This window comes from Alosa sapidissima, chromosome 1, assembly GCF_018492685.1.
Source record: "Alosa sapidissima isolate fAloSap1 chromosome 1, fAloSap1.pri, whole genome shotgun sequence".
In the NCBI taxonomy this organism is placed as follows: Eukaryota; Metazoa; Chordata; class Actinopteri; order Clupeiformes; family Clupeidae; genus Alosa; species Alosa sapidissima.
The window spans coordinates 35,444,858-35,468,034 of NC_055957.1; positions in this window are offsets into that span (position 1 = coordinate 35,444,858).

The following is a 23,177-nucleotide window of genomic DNA, read 5'->3' on the forward strand; positions in this document are numbered from 1 at the left end:
ATATGGTGACAGATTAATTTAATAAATGTTGCAAAGGTAGGCTACTGCATCAATCCATAGGCCTGTTTCATTAGGCTACTAAGCTATTTGTTTTGCCTTACTCTTTATTCATTTAGGCTAGGCCTTTTTATTCAGTTATTAATCATCTTCCGTCCTTCACACTAGTAGGGCACGCATTCTCCGACCTGTCACCTGTCAGTCATCATCGGAAGAGAGGTGTTTGGAATTCCCGCGTTACAATCGTCAGCCAATCAAGGTGGTCACTTCAGTCAAGCTCGTGCATGAGTAATGACGTCATCCATAGCCACGAAGACTCACTCCTAGTTTAGGAGTTGTCTGAAAGGCTTTGTGAATAACTTTTAAGAGAAAACTCCAATCTAAAATCTTTAAGTGCGATTTAGGAGTAGCCTACTCCTAGTAGTAAGATAAAAGCCTTTGTGAATAGCCTACGGCCCCAGTTATTCATCATCTTCCGTCCTTGTGTAGCGCACGCATTCTGAGACCTGTCACTCATCATCGTAAGGGAGGTGTTTGGAATCATGCCCGCGTTACAATCATCAGCCAATCAGCCAATCAAGGTGGTCACGCTTGCCCATTTAACCAAATTAATGGTCGAATATTACTGATGATCATTGTTATTTAAGAACATGCAGTGTGCGTAGGGTACCAAAAACATCTTGCTCGTAAAAAAGCATCATAACGCACATTCTGGCGGGTCTGTTATTTACTGTAGGCTGCGCAAACCACATGCCATATTTTGGGCAAGCCTGCATTCATTCATTCATTCAACCTTTATTTATTCTCGGAGGGTCATTGAGGGAAGCCCTCATTTTCAATGAAGCCGAAATTACAGAAGCGAAGCAAAGCGCTCCACAAACAAGACAACATTCGAGGCCTTCTGTTGAAGAATTTTATATAAAGCCTGCGCTGACAGTAATCCTCCTGCCCCTGATAGGCCTACCACAGCTGTGGATAGTGTGGAATGTTCAAGTAATAACACAATCCAATGTGTGTCTCAATTGTCCCCCGCTGACCACCTCATACATTTTTCTAGATTTTGCAACGAACTTACATGACACAATGCCATAAAATATGCCAGTTTTAGGACACAGAATAATGTTTGTAATGATACCAGGTAGGCCAGGTATTGTCGAAGGTGCATGGTGAAGTGAAATTCTTACTTTGGAAAACAAACATTTGCCGATATCATCGCCGATCATCAGAATATTGCAATAGATTCTGTGTTCTGGACTGCAGGTAACTTGTTAAGCCAGTGGTTATCAAACTTTTATTTCATTCCCCACTTTGATCAAGGGGCATGACTGATGATAGTGGAGATAACGTGTTATCCCGAGGCTTTTGCAAGTCAGCATCTTCGACGGTAGTCTATTAAAAATTAAAAAAAGTTTTCGATGTCCCAAACGGAGAGCCATACTTTATTGTTTTTAACGATCTCTATGCTACTCACAAAAATGTAGGCATGGGGACATGATGAAGTAGGTTATCCAACTGTCGTGTGTTAAATTATTGTGATTACGAGCCAGTGGTTTTCAAACATTATGTGTGACTCGGACATCTAACTAAATGCAACAGGCTCATATCGTCCTCGCATTCGCAAAATGAGGACCAGTGTTTTGTCAAATTGCAAATAGCTATTCGTTTTAACTATTTTTTTTTTATGATAGTAGCCTATACAAAAAGCACTTTATACTATCTTAATATTGGAATATGGGGAGGGAAGTGGCGCGTCTGCAGTCAGCCAAATATTAATGTAATTCTGCAGCATAAAGCAGATGTAATTGTTTACAGAAAAATAAAAATGACATGTCAAGCAGTCAATTGACTACATTGCAGTCAAGAAGTAGGGCAAATTAATTTACGAAACCAAAACGTGGGTCATAGTTGTCTAAGCCTCTATTGCGTAGCCTGTTAAAAACGTCGCCAGATAGTATTAAATCGGCAACAACATTGTTTTCTGCAGAAGCCTACCCAAGGCTACAGATTAATTCTGAACAGTTATTTCTCTACTGGCTCAATTATCACACCACTGTTTTGATTTGCGTAGTTGCGTTAACCCCAACACTGACAATAATGTAGACAGCAAATTTCGATTTCGATTTTCGTGTAGTCAAGCCTTAAGCCATACCCAAGTAGCCTAAATCGAGGTAATGTTTAATTATGCATGATTTATTTTGTTATTGAATTCGTAGGCTGGGATTACTCTCGGCAACAATTATGTAAGGGACGGCAGGCAGAGCGATGTACAGTGGCAGAGCGACGCACAGTGGCTGAAAGTGGTACTAAAGCTTCTCGCAGCTTCACGCCGCGTAATGCGCGAATGAAGTGGTCATTTGAAAGCGATGCCCACTGTATGCTACAAACATGTTAAACAGCTGAGAAAGGCTTTCGCAAATCCCTCGAACAGGTGGTCAATCAGAGATTTCAAACGAACGAGGGAACAACATGTCACAATGCAACAGCGCGTTTTTCCCTTGATGAAAGTGAAACCACGAGTTTTCCCACATCTCAACTTTGGCCAAAGTTTTCAGAAATTATCGTTTTCAGTGATAAAACCTCATTAAATAATATGCATTTTCCATATGGGGTCTTAAAAGTCTCCTTCTAGCCACAGCGTTTTTGTTTCAAACATAAGCCTAATCTAAGCGTGCTCAGATGACGTGATAGACCAGGCACTGTTGCTAACCTGTCCATCATCGTAAAGCCCAATTTGATTGGTCCGCCCGATCTAGGGTGAGCATACTTGCTCCACAATGGAGCAATGCCAGACTGAACTTCCCGACCTCAAATGTTGTGGGCGGGACTAAGTTCGGACTGGCACCCAGGCTAATAGGCTGCCAGAATACAGCACAATTCATGACATTCATTTGATTTTACAGGAAAACAGAGGGCGATCCCTGAAAACAAGGGGTGACACACATGATTTTTCCCAGGCTATATTCAGGTACATTTACATTTAAAGGAATGCTGGTGCCGGAGGAAAGCAAAAATGTAGAAATTAAAATATTTCAAAAATGAAAAGAATCCCAAGGAACAAACCCTGAAACAACCGCTCATTTTAGTGAATTGTGCTCTCAATTAGTAGATTGTGCACACATTTTACTAAATGCACTAAATGCTTGTTTTACTAGTGCTCATATTTTACTAAATTGAGTTCTCATTTTATTAGATTGTGCACTCAATTTAGTCAATTGTGTGCACATTTTACTATACCGTGTGCATGGTTTACTAAATAGTGTGCTCATTTTACTAATTTATGCTCTCATTTAAATGTTTGTAAAATGAGAGCACAATGTAGTTAAACGTGCGCACAGTACAGTAAAAAGTGCACACAATTTACTAAATTAAGTGCACAATCTAATAAAATGAGACCACAATTTAGTAAAATATGAGCGCTATATATTTTCTCGAAATACAAAAATATCTTGCAATGACACCTCCTGCTCCGTACGACTGAACACAAATATGCACATTAAATTAAGCACAGAGAAGACAAGACTACGCCATTTCGCTATGGGTCACCTGCTGAACAATGTTAAAGTACAGTTCGTCTCGCACATATGTGACCACCGGGGGGGCATTACTACGTCTTCAATATTGGGGGTGGGGGGGTCAGGAGGTCAGGGGGTCAGGGGGGGCTATAAATTTCAGTATACCGGCATCCAGTTCAGTTAGTGGGGGGGAGGTATTGATATAAGCTATGGTGTGTGTGTGTGTGTATTGCAAGATCAAAAAATGATGCACAATTTGGTTAAATGAGCGCACATTCTCATGATATACAAAAAGAAATTCTTGCAATGACGCCTCCAAGGCTACTAGCCTACTCATTTTCTATCTGGTGCAAAACAAGAATCATTTTGATGCAAAAACACCTAATAAAGAAATAACTGTTTGTAGCCTATATTCTACTCAAACCAAACAACTCTGAAAACTGACCTGGCAGATTGGCTATCACAGAATAAAATATCTTGTGAACATATTAAGCAGCTCCAGAAGCACAGCTCTGAATTTGGCGAAGCCTTAATTTATCTCTGGATTTTTTCTGTCTCTGCAGCAAGTAGGCTAGCCTAGTTGTTTTTCTTGCACAGATGCACTGGAAAACTCTGAGCAAGAGTACTAGGCTATCAGTGTAATATATGTGACTCACAGTGGCTCAAACGAAAAGTGCATTCTCTGTTGGGATAGTGATGACAGACAAACTGAGAGGGATAAATGACAGCAGCAAGGTGTCCCTTTATCTCATACGAATGGTGCATTCTTCTTCGTTCATAGTCTAACTAACTTATGATACTGACCTGTCATGGACTTGCACGAGTTGGTTCTTAATAATACGGAACAAAATGTGTTCCGTATCAGTTCAATACGGAACACATCTTTTTCCTTTCAAATATGGGACGAATCCGTTTTTTAGGTAACGGTTGGCAACCCTACTACCGGCCCGACAAATCTCGCGAGAATTGTGAAACATCATCTTCTCAGCAGATATAGCTCTTTGGAGATAGTTTTTGCCTGTTGTTAATCATTTACCTCCACAACAAAAGCATTTTCATTGTGTACAGGGGGGGGGGGGGGGGGGGGGTGTAAGTCATTAGCAGTTCGAGGGACCTCTACAGTCGCCAAAAATACCTAAACCTACCTTTAAGACTTATATGACCAATATTTATTTTCAGAATACAGCATTGTGTGACTGGCATTATAACATTGTATCTCACTTTACGGATCCGTAATAAACATTTTTCTTAACCAATGCTGAAAATAATGTCATAACTACTGTACATGTACAGGTAAAAGAGTCCTAGGAAATTTGAAATAAACATAGCCTATGCCTCTTTTTGAATGCTTTTTAAACAATAGCTAATAGAGACATCTTATATCCATTTCACTGATACCCCTACATTTGCACATCCAGTCTGATTCATACATTTTTCAGGATAATAAATGGTGGACAGAATGAAAGAACACTAATGCCTTGGCACATGAGATACACACAGCATTTCCCTTTTTGACGAGGCTTCATAGGTCGGTGAACCCAACCAGACGTTGGAAAAGAAACCTTTGTGTGGCGCAGTGCAGGGGCCTGTCATGCCTTTGACTGTAAGATGCCTGAGGCTGGTCCTGGAGCTATCACTCCATGGCAGCAGGCTCCGTACTAATGAAAGTTAGCCTTGATATCGTCATGTATGGTATATGAGCCCAAGAGACTTAGGGTCACCAAGGGAGACCCAAAACTTCCAACACTAGAGATGGACTGAGGAGAGAGTATGCCTCTCATTTACACCTCTTCAAGGTATCCTTTAGTTTAAGACTACTGGGGAACATGTGATGTGAAACTCTAATTACCTGATTATGTTTTAAAAAATGGTAATGGCGGTGGTGAAAATATAGCATATTCAGTTGTGGATATGGATATGCTGCAGTCAAACATATCCATGAAATGTCATGATTTTTGTTTCATTGAAAAAACGACAATGCACTAATTTGGTACATTATGTCTTTTCGATCTTTCTGACATCTTAGAAAAAAGACAAAAAATTCCTCCCAGGAACAAAAGGAGAAATAATTAGCTACTCCCAATATTGCATGGCGGTGTGTGAGGCAGACTCAGGTCAGCAGCTGCGCCCTGTGGATTCTGACATTTCAAATTACCTGAACAACACCTGGAGCAATCTCTGGACCTAATTAACTTCCCAGTGAGACCAAATGTACACATCATTTAAAAAGATAGATACTGGCGGACAATAACACATGCCTAGCAGAGCGCCCCTCCTTCTAGTCCTCCTTTGTACTGTTCTCCTCTGTGCGTCTCCTCATCTCATTCATTCTTAGCTATATGCAAAGAGCTCCATTCCAATCTCCCTGGCTCCGTATGCATTGTGTTTGAATGGAGGTGCTCATTCTCCATCAGGTAATCAATGTGCAAGTTAGATGGAGTTCATTTTAATGCACTCAATCTCACCACTAATGTTTATTGCTTACAGGGTGCCGCATGTCAGGAGCACAGGATTGTTATATGGGCTTTGGGTTTTGGCCCATTTCATAAAATATTCATGGCATCAAAAATGGGAGGGGAGACAACCAAAGCAAGGAGCAGCAGGACGACTCCATTCACTTTGTCTTACCCACTGCAACTGGCACATGCAGTCATTCAGAGTGAGGATCAGTAATCAAGCACAACTCCCTCTCTCTCTCTCTCTCTCTCTCTCTCTCTCTCTCTCTCTCTCTCTCTTGTTACTGCTGGTGTCATTTGCTCTGTTGTTTCTTTTGCATAGGCATGAGTGTCAGAAGGTCTGTTCTTGAGACAAACACAAAAAGCCAGGAGAAAACAGAATGTTGAAAAAGTAAGCTGCAGTCAATAGAGTTGTGAAGCAAAGTGATGCAAAAGAATGAAATATGGCCATAATTTCAGGGCCCATTCAAGCTGTCATTGTACTCTGGCTCTCCATCAGTGCTGAGTTCTCTGCATGCTGCCTTGTAGTTGTGTGGAGGAGTATTCCTTCTGACGCTCCTTCCCCTTCTCTCCTGCTCTCTCTCTCTCTCTGTCTCTCTCTCTATCTCCCTCTGACTCTCTTTACTTTTGTGAACACTTCATTTTTCACCCCAGCTATTTCACAGCAGCACCGCCAGTAATATTAATTTTGCAGCTGGCCCCTTGAAGCCCCTTTCTTTTCTCTTGGTCTCCTTTTCTCATTCTCTCTACTTCGGAGAAATGTGTATTTTAAAATATGTGTAAATTCTTAAAGGTGCCCTTGGCTTTTACCAATTTTTAAAAAGAAACTGTTTTTGTGTGTGTTAGATCTTCATATGGTGGCTTGTATTGCTTTCATAAACTGCACATGAAATCTTAAAGATATTGGGCTGATGCCGTCTCAGACACTTAAAGCTATCTCTGTTAAGTCTGTATTACAATATTCATGGATTTAACCAACATGTTTTTTGCATTGATTTATATATTTTCTATTTAAACAGTTGTGCAAACTCAGCTTTGCCACATTTTTCTTATTCAGCCTAAAAGAGCAGTGCATGAAATGTTACTGAAACTTTTAAATAGAGCTAACTGGATGCATGGTTTCCCAGAACATAAATGAACACAATTTAATCATTCATGTCTGAGGCACCTTCTCATAGAATTTAGGAAGAAGACTCTTGAGTGATGAACTCCAACTCCAACTTGGGAGGCACAACTCTGTGTAATTGGTTGCACACATAGGTGCACATACGCACATCTCACTAACTATGTGAGAGACAGAGAGAGAGAGAGAAAGAAAGAGAGAGAGAGAATTTCATTCAAGAAATGAACACACATTCTATTGCGTGGCACTCATGGCTCTTTGCACGCATAGCTGAGTGGTACGGCTAAACTGATTTAAGGGTTTGGGGATGGCTTGGGGCCAGTTATTGTATGAGTCCCTGATGTTAGAGAGCCTCGGCTGCCAGAAGAAAGGACAAGCAATAAAGCGCAAGAGAAAGAGAAAGAGAAAGAGAGGTGGGAGAAGGGGAGGGGGGAGCATGAATGGCAAAGGGGGGGTGTTCCCTCAGGGCATGGCCACTCGGCCCCATGGTTAAATCCTCCACTGAAAGTGTAATAATCCCAGCCAAGGCGAGACGAGAGGGGGCAGAGACGCTAATCCACAACAACAACCTGCGCCCTAATCAGCCTTTTGTTTCCTAAAGGGGAGGATATAAGAGACAGCACGGAGAAAAGAAGGAGGATTCGGAGAGAAGAGATGGCTCTTGGCACTTTGGATGAGTGTCCTTGTATCGCTGTCATGTTGGTGGTTGGTGTCATTGTCACAGCATAGATTGCTGTACAATGTCTGGGGCCAGAGAGGTGCTGTAGTGGCATATAGTGTTTTGTGTGTTTGTCTGGTATTAAGTTAACATAACTATGCTATGTTAACCGATGTGCATTTAAATAACTGGATGCTGTATTCAAACAGGCAGTATTGATCACTTAGAACGTACATTACTGCCATAAATGCCCCCCCCCCTCTCTCTCTCCCCTCTTACCTCACATGCACACGCTCCCACCCAACTCCAGTAGCCTGTAGCCTTGTAGTGACCTCTCTTTGCATGATAATGGAGCCGTGTCGGGAATGAGGTGGGGGCTTGCAGCATGATGAGGTTCAGCGCATGCTAATTACGACAAGGAAGGTCAAACTCATTAGCTCGCTTTGAACTTGAATTTGCTGCCATCACTCACTGAGTGTTTCAGAGACAAGATGGGCCTTGCAAACAAGCCCTTCATCTGAGATGACGGTGTTGTCATACTGTTATTTGAGTCTCGCCTGGGTTTATTACATGTTTAGCAAACCATTTTCGACTTGGCTAAAGCTTCCAACCATCACAAATGAATTTATCACCTTCTCCTTGTGTCAATACCTGGCAGGGAGACCCATTAAGGAGCAAAATGGCCACTCTCATGTAGAATCGCACCATTTCAGCTCATCTCTAAAAGCCATTAAGCTCTTCCCATATCATAACAGCCTTTGTTTGGACACACTTAAGCAAAGCATATCATTACACCTCAGCAGCACGCTAAGTGGTAATTTAAGAGGTCCATAAATTCAATTAGACACTGTTTAATCCTCCCCCAAAATGTGTTAGCTAGTGATCCATGTGATTGGATAGGAGTGGAGCTCGGGTGGGATGGTACTGGAAGAATTATCACCCTGGAATTTCCATTTATTTCTTGCTTTTGCTTTTTATGGTGGCGGCAAAAGGGCTCAGATGCTAACAGGGCTGTAATCACAGTCAGGCTCTCCCACGGGATCTCAGTGTGGCATAGCCCATGGGGGAAATGGCTTGTATGAGAAAGAGAGAGAGAGAGAGAGAGAGAGAGAGAGAGAGAGAGAGAGAGAGAGAGAGAGAGAGAGAGAGAGAGAGAGAGACGCCCTTCTTACAGCCTGGTGGCTAATGCAGCAGTTTATTGCCGGACGCCACCAATGCTGAAGTGGGCCTTAGAGTCCTGACACACGCCAGTGGCTTGAGTGAGTGGCATTGGATGCAGCGAGTGGGCGTTCCACAGGGGGACGTTCCACACCCCCAGCCCCACCCCCACCCCCACCCCTCCTGTCCCTCTTTCTCTCCCTCATCAGCGTCTTTATCCCTCTGTCGCCGTGGGAGCAGCTAGGCTCCTCGAGGGGTAGCCCGCTCTGAGAAGAGAAAGCAGGAGAGAGGGAGAGGGAGGAGATGGGGCTCTGCTCCTAAAAAGAGCAGCTGCTGCAATAGAGTGCCATTTCCTCCTGCTGTCACATTTCAAGCAACCTAAGTGAAAGCACACACACACACACACACACACACACACACACACACACACACACACACACATACACACACACACACACGCACGCACACACACACACACACACACACACACACACACACACACACACACACGCTACCAAAACCTTACTATTAATATGTAGATGAACATGTTTCCCTTAGTGCTGAGCTCCTGACACATGTCTGAAATATGTATGAACATATGCTATAATTAAAGTTACAATGAGACATTTAGCTGCAGTCTATCTATCTATCTATCTATCTATCTATCTATCTATCTATCTATAATCGAATCGAATCGAATCAAAAAGAATCTAATCTAATCTAATCTCTAATCTAATGTCTGTTTGCTTGTCCACCAGTGGGCAGTGGTGCTGCAAGGGCAATCAGAGAGCAGATGAGAGAGCAGGTGCACAATCACCTCACCATGCATAGGGCAGCAAGGAGTATCTCACTGGCGAGTTTTTTTTATGATAAAAAATAATACAGATCTAGAAACAGTATCCTGGTTTTAGTCAAATGTATAGACTGCAGCTCTTATAATGTGTCTGAGAGTTCTGTTAATTACGACATAAGTTCATTAATATTTCATTCCTGTGCTCCTCTGATTTGTCGCTGGAGCTCAGCAGGTTCATCTCAAGTTCAGTTTTCCCAAGAAAGCATAACATAGGTTAGAAAAGAGTGACAAAAGGTAAAATTATCAACCTGAAATTATTTCTGTTATATTAGGCAATGCTTTACAGTACCTGCATGTACAGAAAGTATTCATCACCCTTCGAAACATTTTCACTAAATTAGATAAGATTGATACTTTGTGTCAACACTGTAATATAATAATATATATATTTTTTTAAAGATAGATTAAAAAGATCTCTAAAATGCTTTGGGAATATTTTCTGATATACCACAGCTGTTTCTTTACCATTTTGAAATGCCTTGCTCTGAAATAAATTGACAGTATTTTTAAAAGAATGTGACTTTCCATGAACAAAATCATTTCATGATGAATCAAAGCATTCTTTTTAACACAAACCTTGAGTCTCCCAGTTAATTAATTAATTGAAAATAAAAAATCAAGAATTATTTCCTAAATATCCACTGACATAATATGAAATCAATTACATTACTTATACATTAGCAAAGATATATAATGAATGTTTGTAAAGTTCTTTTGAATAAATAAAATTAGACGCGAGAACAAACAGAGGGCCGGTCTGCCATGTCACTTTGTACAGTAGCAGTGTTGTGCTGGCCACATCTGGACTGTGCTGCGCTGTATCCTGAAGCTTTTTTAAAGATTCATTTGAGATGCCTGTTAAACATGACGATGAAACAGGTGGGGACTTCACACGAGTCACAGCTCATTTCCAGTCCCCTACACAGCAGCAGTGCTGCTACTGAGCACTTGCCACAGGCAGAGCAATGCTATTTAACGTGACCCCAGCACAGAGTCAAATCAAGCTTTTGTTTATTTCCTACTAAAAGATGTGTTGAATGGTGTAAATCTTAAAAAAGACAGCCTTTCCGAGGGACAGCATATTTCAACCTCATCCTCGTCCTAGTCCTTTTTCACTAAATCACACAGTTTTATGATTTTTTTCATCAGTCATTGAACTAGAAATTAGAGCAACAAGCTGGAGCATGCATGCCTCCTAATGCCAGACGTTACCTTTGGATGTGCCCGTTGCAGTAAGAGGGTGGCGTGCGGCAGCGGCAGGGGCAGGAGCAGCGAGGCTGCTGCAGCAGACACCGAGAGCGGCTCCAGCCCTGGGCTCTCCGCGACGGCCAGGTAGATTGTCTGTGACACGCCGCCTAGAGATGAAAGCCGCGTGACAGCTGGCCCACTGCACTGCCTCTGCCTCCCTCACCTCGTGCCTCTCAGCAGCCTCGGCCTCCCCCTCTCTCCCTCTCTCTTCCCCCCCTCCCTCCTTCCTCTCATCCATCCCTCTGGAGGGAAAGCCCAATCCTCCATCCCATCAGCTGAGCGAGGCCCTGCAGCATGATCTCATATCCCCTGTTCCAGCCGGGAGTTCTGGCCTCAGCCCTGGCTGGCTCCACTCTCACTTCGCCTCTTTCTTTCTCTCTTTCTTCGCCTCTTTCTTTCTCTCTTTCTTCCTCTCCGCTGGTCGTGAGTGCAGCTTGCGCTTGCCTCTCCTGTCCTTCTCCCCTGGCCACACTGAGCCACACTGGCTGCATTTTGTCAATAACCATTTATTTGTTGCCGGCAACGGCAGCAGCCATAACATCTGACCTCCCTGTTTCATCAATTATGGATAGATTATTGGATGTGAACATCTGCAAAAACGCTGCAGCCTGGGCTCACCTCCTGGCACGGATTAGATCAGGTATTAAACTGCTGTCTACTGCCAGGCCAAAGACACAACAGGGAGGATGAGCCAAGGGAGTCTTCACACACACACACACACACACACACACACACACACACACACACACACACACACACACACACACACACAGAGAGAGAGAGAGAGACAGAGAGAGAGGGAAAGAGAGACACAGAGAAAGGCAAATTAGAAATTAGCACCCCACTCTATTTTAGCTTGCACATATTACTTGGTTTGTAGTAAATACTGCTTCAAACAGCAGGCTTGCAGGCTCTGTGGAGGTTGTTTCTTGTTTTATTGTGTTGGACAAATTGGGCAAAAAAGTGAAGGGTGCACAAGGAAGCACTTATCTACACCAACGAAAGGTTCCATGCTCTTTTTAAAGCACATTATTTCACCAATGGAAAACTTGGGAAATGTTATATATCTGTACTAATAAGAGGATGTACAGCTACTTGATTACATCATTTAAGCACATGCATTAATGCATTATCAGCAAAAAGTATCACTGTGTACTGTTGCTATATGCTTAAGTACTTCATATCAGAGCCGTTTAAAGATATGGGAACAGGAAATACAACAGGTGTCATGCCATTGTATTTGTTGACACGAAACGCCTCTTTCTCTCTGGTGTGTCTGAGCCTTGTGTATTTAACAGAGAAGCAGCTTCAGTAATTAGAGCATAATGAGGTAATCTCCTCTCTATGCGGATGCACACTGCACCAACACAGACTGGAGATAATCCCTGTGTGCCCCTGTGCATTATTTAACAGAATTAATCAACATGGAAGCCCCCAACGTCACTTCACTTTCACATAATATGAAACACAACAAAAAAACGTACATTAATTTTCAGAACGTTTGTACTCGCCTACACAGCACAATGCTCCTGTGGCATCCCTCCCTCCCTCCCTCTCTCTCTCTCTCTCTCTCTGTGTCTGCCTCTCTCTCTCTCTCTCTCTCTCTCTCTCTCTCAGTGACAATGAGATATTCTGTGAGTGCAAGAAGAATGTCTTTGTGCTTATATGGCTGGAGCTGGATTTAGATTTAGCCTTGTGTAGCCTCCCTTTCAGAATGCATCCTAAATCTAAACAGACCACTGGGTCATTTACAACCCCAAAACAGAAAAAGTTGGGACGTTGTGTAAAATGCAAATAAAAACAGAATGTGATAATATGCAAGTCTCGTAAAACAATATTTAGCAGCAAAATGGACATAGACAACATATCAAATGTTGAAAATGAAAATTTGGACTATTTCATGGAAATATATGTTAATTTTGAATTTAATGCTAGCAACATGTTTCAAAAAAAGTTGGGACGGAGCATGTTTACCATTAATCCCCAATATAGGAGTTCAGTTGCTCAACAGTATGGGGTATTCTTAGTCATGTTTTTCATTCCATTATGCACCTAATTTGACAAATCTGGACGGCAGACAGGCCATCTTAGCACCTGGACTCTTCCTCTATGGAGAAATACTATTTAAATATGTGCAGAATTCATTTTGGCATTGCTTTCCTGAAATATTCAAGGTCGTCCCTGGAAAAGACATTGCCTGGATGGCAGTATATGTTGCTCAAAACCTGTATACATCATTCAGAATTGATTGTGCTTTGCCAAATGTGCAAGATGCCCCTGCTGTAGGCACTTAGGCTCCTTGGGTTTCAAACTGAGCACTAAAACAAGTTGGATAGGTTGGATACTTGGATAGGCCCTCTCCTCTTTAGCCTAGATGAGTCCATGATTTCCAAAAAGAATGGCAAACTTTGATTGGTCTCACCACAGGACCTTTTTCCACGTTACCTCAGTCCATTTTAAACAAGCTCAGGCCCAGATAAGAGGGTGGTATTTTCTGTATCATGTCTCAATACAATTTAAGCTGTTACAATGTTGGCTGCAGTTTTTGAATTGATATTAAAGTGTGCACATTGGCAATGGTTATCAGAGGTTTTCCTGAGCCCATACAATGACAGATCTGGAAACAGGTCTGGTATTGATGCAATGCCATCTGAGGTCCAAAAGACCACAGCCATCCAATGTGTTTTTCAGCTCTTTCTCTTGTTTGCAAAGATTTCTCTGGATTCTCTGAATGTTTTAATAATATTATGTCCTGTAGATGATTAACTCCCCAAATACCTCACAATTTCATGTTAAGAAGCATTAAAATTACATTGTTTCATCATTTGTGCACATAAGTTTACACAGAGTGATAGACCCCTACATCTTTACTTCTAAGAGTCCCTGTCTCTCTGGGATGCTCTTTTTCATACCCAATTGTGTTGCCACTTACCCTAATTAGTTGTGAAACATTCTTCCCTTTGTTTTTCTTTATCATTACACAACTTTTCCAGCATTTTATTAACCCGTCCCAACTTTTTTTGAAACATGTTGCTGGTATAAAATTCGAAATTAGCATATATTTTCCACAAAATAGTCAAATTTGTCATTTTCAACATTTGATATGTTGTCTGTGTCCTTTTTGCAACTAAATATGAGTTTAAGAGATTTGCAGATTATTACATTCTGTTTTTATTCACGTTTTACACAATGTCCCAACTTTTTCTGTTTTGGGGTTGTAAAACATGACATTCAAATCTCTCAAATTTATTTATTATGAAACTTGTCTCCTATGAAACTGTGAGGCTTCTGGGGCTGAAAACCAGAGCCATCTGAGTCCTGCTTGAAGACATCTATTTATTAAAATGTTTATTTCCTTGTATTCTCTCCAAATCGTTCTACAAATGCTATTTGTTAAAAGAAATGCTATTTGTTAAGCAGGCTGTAGATCAGTGTTTGATTTGTCACCATAATAGCTGAAATTTCAGTTATATCTTGTAAGCTAACTGTACATCAGAGTTTGGGTGTCATCATGTTTTTGTTTGTCCATATACCTGTAAGGTGTGTGTGTGTTTGTGTGTGTGTGTGTGTGTGAGACAGAGACACAGCAAAGAGAGAGAGAGAGAGAGAGAGAGAGAGAGAGAGAGAGAGAGAGAGAGAGAGAGAGAGAGAGAGCATGTGTGCCTGTATGTATAAGAGGTTGTGTGTATGGTAACAGCAAGACACCAGGCACTGAAATACCAGTGGAGGTTGAAAGGCCCAGAATAAGGTCAGTGTCACTCAGCTGCATTATTGATAAGTCTGCTTATATGTTTGCCCATGGAATCTCCCTGTGTAAGAGCAGAAAAATAGATCCCGTCTGGAATCAAATATTGATGCAATTTTGCTGTGACATGGATCGGTTATGGAGAAAAGCCCATACACACACCTGTTGTGAGCTATAGGCTTGAAGCTAAATTTGTCAAAACTAAAACAAGTGGCTCTATTAAGTTAAAAGTTTACAGTAAGTCTGTTTTTCTGCTAGAGATACACAGAACACTAATGGCAGCCAAAAACATGTCTAAAACTGCTCTAAATTCATGTTCAGCAATGTTACAGCGGGTGCTTAATGTTTGTACAATTTATTGTTAAACTTTTACGATTGCCTCTGAATCATTTAGAGACTCAATACATCTAAATGTTTCATCATAACAAGAGCTGTGGTATAAATTTCTTAACAGTAGGTTAATGTGTAAACAACCATTACCAATACATTTTGTTATCATAGCATGCTCCATAATTGATATGTTGTGTGTTAATTAAATATAAATTTTGCCCAAAAGTGCATACGCACTAGGCTTTGTTAATTTCCTGTGTAAACAGAAGACTATCATAGGAAACTTGAGCACTGGATTTTCATCAGTGTGTGTCAATAGATTTCAAGCAAATCTCTCTCTCTCTCTCTGTCTTTCTCACTGTGTGTGTGTGTGTGTGTGTGTGTGTGTGTGTGTGTGTGTGTGTGTGTGTGTGTGTGTGTGTGTGAGAGAGAGACAGAGAGAGAGAGAGAGAGAGAGAGAGAGAGGCGGCAGAGGGCTAGAAGAGAAGGGATGGAGTGGCCGCTCCTAGCTGCTGGTGAGATGATTAATGTGATGAGTAATGATATGAGGTGCACCCTGGGATAGCAGCATGGAAAGGTTACCTCCTCACCACGTGCCAGGAGAATGGCACCAGAGGAATGAACATGGAACATGGCTGCTGCCAGCTTTCCTCTCTTTTTGAACATTTCTCTCTCTCCTTCTCTGCCTCTCTCTGTCCCTCTGTCACGTTTGCCCTCTCTGGTGGAGTAATGGTGAAGGCTGGTGTGGCTCCTTTTGTCTTGAGATATTAGACCTTCTCTGGTTTCGATGACTAGGGGTGAGGTACATGAATTATGAATAGACTGTTATGATTGAGAAAGCGTTTAAATATGCCATATATCTATCCTATCCTGGGAATAAATTGTGTTTCTTCCAGAAACACCACTCAGAAAAATACCAGAGGTCATGCTGAGATTTTTTAATGTTAATACCCTTTATGGGTAATATCCTATAAAGTGACACATCACTGTCATCTCATTGCTTTTTCTATGGAGTTGCACAAGATAGTTTTTTGTGCTTTTAATGGAATTAGTCATTGATTTATTGATAATTTTTTATTAAGTATGTCATTGATCTACAGTAGCTAGTCATTGATCTATGTGTGCATTTGTTATATACATGTCTATTATTGTTAAAATAATTGGGAAAATATTTAGGTGCTTTCTGTCTCTCCTTTCTTTAGTGTTGAACAGAATTGACTGTCTTTGGTGAGGGAATAAGTCGAATTGGGACTCCTGTGTTTGAGTGCATAATTTCTGAACGCTTTTGTTACTTATAGACTTAAGACATCAGGCCATGTCATAATTTAAGATATATTTGAGTATATGTATGAGGATTTATTAGGAGAAATACCTTAAAGTAATGTGCTGTGTGATTATTTTTCCTTGGTGTTACATGTTGACAGAAGAAGTTTTAATCTACAATGGATTATTTATTCGAACTACCCCACTTCTTTTCAAGAAAAGTTCTAGATTTGTTCTAATTTGCCTGCTAAATTGCACTTGGCATGATGATCATTTTCATACACTATAATGTATGATGATGAGGAGACATATTAAGAAATATTAAGATATTTAAAGAAGGTCTCCATGGAATATTGATGTTCTAGTCTTAACTGGTCGACTATTTAGTCGTTACTATTCCAGCCACTTCCTCAGCAAATATTGAACATGCCTGTCCTGCCCTCAATGAGCTTGTTAGCTCTTTAAAGCTCTTTAGGAAACTGACTAATTAATTTTTGATGTGGCATCTATTTATTTGCTCACTGGAATAGCTTGGTCGCTGGTTTCGCTGTGGGTATTCAAAACATTTCAGCAAATGAATTAAACATAGTTAGCATGACGTAATCTGAAATTACATGATCCAACCTGGAATAAAAACATTTCCTCAAATGAGATAAAGTCTTACTGCTTCCTTCTATCACATACATCAAGTCATGCACCTCAAACCATTTCTACACTGTATTTGTGTATTAGTTTGTGTGTACTCCTTACTCATTCGAAAATTTCCAGTCTGATAATTTCATTTGATAATTTCCAGTGTCCTTACACACGCGTGCACACACACACACACACACACACACACACACACAGGAGACATGTAATACTTCATACAGAGACAGACACATAAAGAGTAAGAGTAAGAGAGGCGTCTGGATAAAAATTAAAACATCTTCTGAGGAGCACCGAGCCATATGCCATATCACCCATCCATCAGTGGCTGTTACCTGCCTGCTCTCATGCCCATGTCTGGCTGCCCCTTTCTGGGCCCGATCAATAAACCAAATGCTGTGTTTGAGCTGGAAACAATTTTCCACTTGTAGGGCCAGACTGGAAGCTCACTCATTCTCATACGCCGTCGAGAGCCTCAGCTCTCCTCCCCTTTCCCCACCCCCCACTGTGCATTTCATTCAGCCTCCCTGTGTACACAATTAAACGCGTGAGTAGGTCGTGAGTTTTCATTAGATGGGTCGTGTGAGGAGGTGAGAAGAGGTCTGCCGGCGTGCTGAGTGACCAGTAGCGGGGAATGCCTCACTCTCTGTGTACATTAATTCATTAAATGAAGGGGTGGTCTACCACGCCCCTTCTCCACCTGCCACCCATCCGTCCTTGTCTGGGTGTCAGTCAGCACCCTCCACCCCTCTCCATCTTCCCCCCCTCCACCCCTGTCCACCCTTCATGATTCCCTCTCCTCTCCGAGCGAATGATTAAGTTTTCATGCATTGGTTCAGCCCAAAATCTATGTTCACTCAAGCACATCCCTTATTGATTACTCCTATTGCAAACAGTAGGCCAAGTGTGATGTACATAATTGGACAGTTGTCAAGGGAGCTGGGGTGATAACTGGTGCTCTTCCTCCACAGATGGAGACCCACAGACAGACATACACAAATACATCCCAGGCCATCCACCCTGGAGTCATGCACATATAGCCACCAGCTAACAACCTTTTAAAGCCTCCTTACATGTATGGAGGAGATAAGTAAATAAACATCTCATTAATATTCAAATAGATTGAAAAGCAGAGGAAATGATACCAGTTCAATTTGTGTTCTACCTGTTGAGAATGTGACACAGGTGCAAGAGCTGCAGAATGGTATTATGTTGCAATGTTGGACACCCCCAATAAATAAACCATATGGGGAAATGAAAATGGTCAAAAGCACAGTTTTCCAGCAAAAATATCCATTGTATTTAAATGACATTTTTTCCCTTGAGTTGATATGTCTTTACAGTTGAAATGATTTTCTTTTCAATTTAACTTAATGACATTAAGTGTATACCATTTGTTGAACTTATATATTAAAATACACCTTATTATTACACTAAATAACTTTTAAGTCTATCATAATATATTTTTTATTTAATTCAAGAAATGTTCAAAAATAATGCAACATATTTAAAACCTCACAATATCCTTGTAGCCAGGCATCTTGTATCTTCCCTTATGTACCATCACAGGTCAGTGGTCAACACTGTCCAGTCTCACTGGGACCCACAGGCCTTCTGTTTGTGTTTCCAGAGAGTGTGGTGGTTGCTTTCCCTTTGTTTCATACTGCTGGTCTTGCTCTGTTTGCAGAGAGAGTGTGCAATTTCAGTATTGAATTTGAGCAAAAATGTTCAGGTACCTCAACATGGTCTGTTGTCTTGCTGTCGCTGGCACGACAGTAAGGCGGAAAGGAAAACATTTAAAGCTTTTGGCTGAAAGTAGATATTAGTAGCTGCAGCTGCTAAAAAGATATTAGTTAGAGTAGCTGAGTGCATGCTGTACATTTCCAAATAGAATTGTGAAAATTACATTTTTGTTTTTGAGGTCATGAAAGTGACCTAAAATGATAAGATCACTTTCTATGATTTCAGTGGAAATTAACAGCGTCACCCTGTTACTCTAATTCACTTACAATTATCCTGAGACTTGGAAAAATATCTTAATGCATCAAGCTTTGAAATGAGACAGAGCTCATTAACTTATGCCAAAGCCTTCAAAAACAATGCTCCTTTATGTTCCATGTGATTTCAAAAGTGCAAAAAAGTGAAAGAGCAAAAGTGCTAACAAGTGTGGGGACAGTTTATTATATGGGCATAGATCAGATGGAGAACTATGGAGATGTATGCAAAATGTAGCAAAACGTCTGACTAAAATTAAACTTTGTGGAGCACTGTGGCATGCGTTCTCCATGCAAAGGTCACCACAGGAGAGAGGGGAAATACAATTTAGCAGCAAATCATTATTTAAAAAAAACAATAGTTCTTTCTCACACACCAAAAGGTAAAGATAAATTGGTTACACTTTACTTGACAGTATCGACATAAGAGTGACATGACACTGTCATGAACATGTCATAAACAAGTCATAAATGTTTATGACATAATGCTTCGGTCATTAGGTGTCATTCGGTTTTTGTCATAACAAGTTGTCATAACAAGTTAGGGTTAGGATTAGGGTTAGGGTTAGAGTTAGGATTAGGATTAGAGTTAGAGGTTAGGATTAGGGTTAGGGTTAGGGTTAGAGTTCATGTGTCATGATAGTGTTATTTGTTCATGACAGTGTCATGTCACTCTTATACTGTCAAGTAAAGTGTTACCCAAAAATTACTGCTAGCCCCTTTCCCCCTGGACATGGTATTTGTGGATTCAAATCATAGCCGTAAAGCAATTTGTATTATTCTCCGGTCGGGGGAGAGCAAGGTGCAAGACTGTTTCTCCGTAGAGGGCTAGGCTACGGCTATGGAAGATGTGCAATTCCTCTTATTACAAGTTAGTTTACCATCAAAATGACTTCAAAGCTGTTATATTAAGGTAAATCATGGCTCTTCGTGGCTCTTCATGGCTTTAACCTATGAAGAAACAATTTAATGTCTTTGTTCTTGGAATGTTATCACTGCATTCTCCTTGGTATGTACTTCCAAAGGGGATTCATTGGCTAATAAATTCACTCTCCTTTTCAAACATGTTTTTCTCTGAGTAGCGAGGACAGCACTCTAATCAGATAGCAGTGCAAACAGGTCTGTGCTAATACAAAGAAGACAGTTTGTTTTTTGGTAATGAAACACAAACAGAGTGTATGTGATGTCCTGACCTTTCACTGGACTCAAATGAAGAGTTGCAAGGGAGCACCTCTTAGCCATAGGCACCCAACAGAAGGATTAACCAGAGAGAGAGAGAGAGAGAGAGAGAGAGAGAGATAGAGAGAAAGTGCAAACAGTACACGCGCACACACACACACACACACACACACACACACACACACACACACACACACACACACACACACAAATATGGACACACACACACACTTATACACAGGAACATGCATGTGCACACACACACACACACACACACACACACACACACACACACACACACACATACACACACACAGGAGACATGTAATACTTCAATAAATCCACATTCCTCCTTTTGTGGACACAATGTTCAGCAAACACGTGCACCTGACCCGGCACACTGAATTCCGTGCTTCTTACCTAGTTTAAACTAATTCCCAGAGTGTGGCAGGTCAGTGCTGCTTTGGTTGCTCTGCACAGGCTGCTGAAACAGACTCCTCCAACACTGTCCACCCCAGAGCATTACCATTACTGAAGCGTCCACTCACATGGGGCTGACCACTGCACCAATGCAAATATATAGCCTCAGCACTCAGGGGTGAGTGCTGCATCAACAGCCCAAACTAAAAAAAAAAAAAAACATCCACACTGATTCCAATCTTATTCTCCCTCCGCCAGGTTAATATACTGTACACACAGGGCCAAACAGAGGCGAGCAATGTGAACATTTGGGGAAAAGCCATCAGGGTTTTAGACCTGTAGCTGCTTTAATGAGACCAACTTCCTGATTGCATTGGGCAGCCCGGCTACATTGAAATTTCAGTTGCTGGTTACAGTGCTCAAGCGATTCCCAGAGACACCGTAAGCATCCACTGCCACGAAAGCTATTTGAATGTAAAACCAAACAGTTTCAGTATTTCAAAAAAGTAGCTTTACGTTTTTTTTTTTTTTTATTATTGGAATTTGTTTTGTCATTGAAGTAACAATCCTGATACTCAAATGCAGTTTGTTTGATGTCTTTGTTTGCTGGGAAATAAAAAATAAATATGTTTTTATGCTATAAGCAGCCCTCACATTAAAGGAAGGACAGAGAGGGAGAACCAGTGACAGCCGGTCATATTGAACTGTAGTGCAGTGACTGCACTGACAGAGGAGGACCTGTCAGCACCCAAGAGCCACCGTCCCTGAAGATGAGGAGAGATGACAGGTTCACCCGAGCGAGCAGCAGCAGGACGGCAGCGGTCAGGGAACGCATCAGTGCTGATGGCCTCCTAATGGCACAGTCCTCCTCCTCTCTCCTCTCTACAGCTGCTGGCCAGCGCCTGCTGCCCATGACCGGACATCTAGCGGATATCAGCTACGTATAACTGCCATTATGAAGGGCCTTTCACCAGCACCACAGATAGACAAAGAGTATTTGTGACAGAACAGCAAATGTACACAAATACTGATGGTGACAATCGAATAAAATATCAGAAACGACTACATCAGCACTCTTTTACTTGAATGAATGAATATATAAGATCGCTGGTCACACCCTTAAGTATCATTGTATACTGTAGTCCTTCTATCTCTCTGTGTGTGTGTGTGTGTGTGTGTGTGTGTGTGTGTGTGTGTGTGTGTGTGTGTGTGTGTGTGTTTGTCTGCCTGTCTGTCAGTCTGTCTCGTTTTCTCTCGCTCTATGTGTGCGTGTGTGTGTGTGTGTGTGTGTGTGTGTGTGTGTGTGAGTGTGTGTGTGTGTGTGTGTGTGTGTGTATGTTCTCAAGCAAGTGGGAGTAAGTGAGTGTGTCTGAATCAAGGCAGAGAGGAGGCTGTCTAACATCCTGTCCACTACTTTTTTGAGGGGCAAATCATTACCTTGCAGTGAGAAACTCCACTCCCAAAGTAAGCAGCATCTGTAGCCGCGGCCTGACAGGGCCACTGTTTGATGAGCGAGCAGCGAGCACTTTCCCCCTGACCTCGGGCCCTGCGGCTGCCTCACCTCCACCTCTGACTGGTGCGGGGAGCGGCAAGCAACGCCGCACGCTGCCTACATCCACATGTCATGCACAATGTATCAGTGCCTCAGCCTTCACTATCAAAGCCACCCAGCTTCTGACAACCCCTCCCCCAACTTGCCGGCTCAGGCCATGAAGGGTTAAGATGTTCTGCGTGTGAAGTGTTGCTGGATGCGCGCACTGGTGGATCTGGGGGCAGCAGCCACTCCAGCAGGCCTCCGCTAATGACTTGTAGCCTACAAAATTCCTGGCACTCTCAGGTGGCTTCCTACTAGCCTGGCTGTGTGCCATGATGAAAAGACACAGATAAAATAAACTGGCAGTTGCAACTCATTGCAAGGAGCCAGAGCTGTAGCCTGGCAGCAGAGACCCTGGAGCCCAGACGCTTTTTTCTTCTCTCTCTCTCTCTCCCCCACCCACCCAGCCTGCCCTCCCCCGACCCTCCACCCCCCCCCCCCTCTCCGCACCCCCTACCTCTCTCCTCCTCCTTCCTCTTTTCTTCTTTTCTTCTTTGTATTTTTAAGTCTCTCTCTGAGTCTCTCTCTGAGTTACAATATTGCTCTGTGCATGCTCAGAGATTTGCAAATGTTGGATTGTCCAAAGAAACAGCTGGCACTAAAGTTGTTCTTTTCATCAAGTATGTGTGTGTGTGTGCGCCTGTGAGTGCGTGCGTGCGTGCATGCGTGTGTGCGTGCGTGCGTGCGTGCGTGTGTGCGTGCGTGCGTGTGGGAGGGACTGGGCAGGGGAATGGTGTTACGCAGCAGTTACCCCACTAATTGAAGTCCAGTCCCACATCCCCACCCATTTCATCTCAGTCCATTAGGTGGGGGAGTGGCCACTCTTGCTCTCGCTGTTGCACATGACACACATTCCAAATCACTGCACTCACACTGGCAGCCTCTGGCCGCCCCAGTGAATACATCACAGCCTACTGACAATCTAATTGAAATCTAAGAAGGTGATCAGTAGCATCTTGATGACTGTCAACTGTCTTCATCTTTATCTGTTTCCTGTTC